The sequence below is a fragment of the Hyposmocoma kahamanoa genome, unplaced genomic scaffold (genome assembly GCF_003589595.1).
Source record: "Hyposmocoma kahamanoa isolate Upper Pololo Valley unplaced genomic scaffold, ASM358959v1 100021, whole genome shotgun sequence".
Lineage (NCBI taxonomy): Eukaryota > Metazoa > Arthropoda > Insecta > Lepidoptera > Cosmopterigidae > Hyposmocoma > Hyposmocoma kahamanoa.
In genome coordinates, this window is record NW_020653200.1 from 14,147,725 (window position 1) to 14,148,035 (window position 311).

Here is a 311-nt window from a genome sequence, read left to right on the forward strand (position 1 = left end):
TTATTTTTGATCGTAAAGCGAATTGAAGCAATTATGATGAAATAAATATTAATTCCATAATTGCATTCCGCTTTAATAGCGTAAGTTCAGCTGACATAAATTTAAAGCGCGTTTTCAAATTGCGCGTCTAGAAATATATGTATTTTACTCGTACTTGTCCATGTGTACGCGCGGTATCGCGTGTTAATACCGCATCATTGAAAGGAAATACTTTAAAACGCGCGCCACGGTTATATGTATATATAACGTCTGGTTTGTTCATGTCCTTTTGTTTCCTTAGTCTAAGGAGCAGACTCACTTGCAGTGCCTAT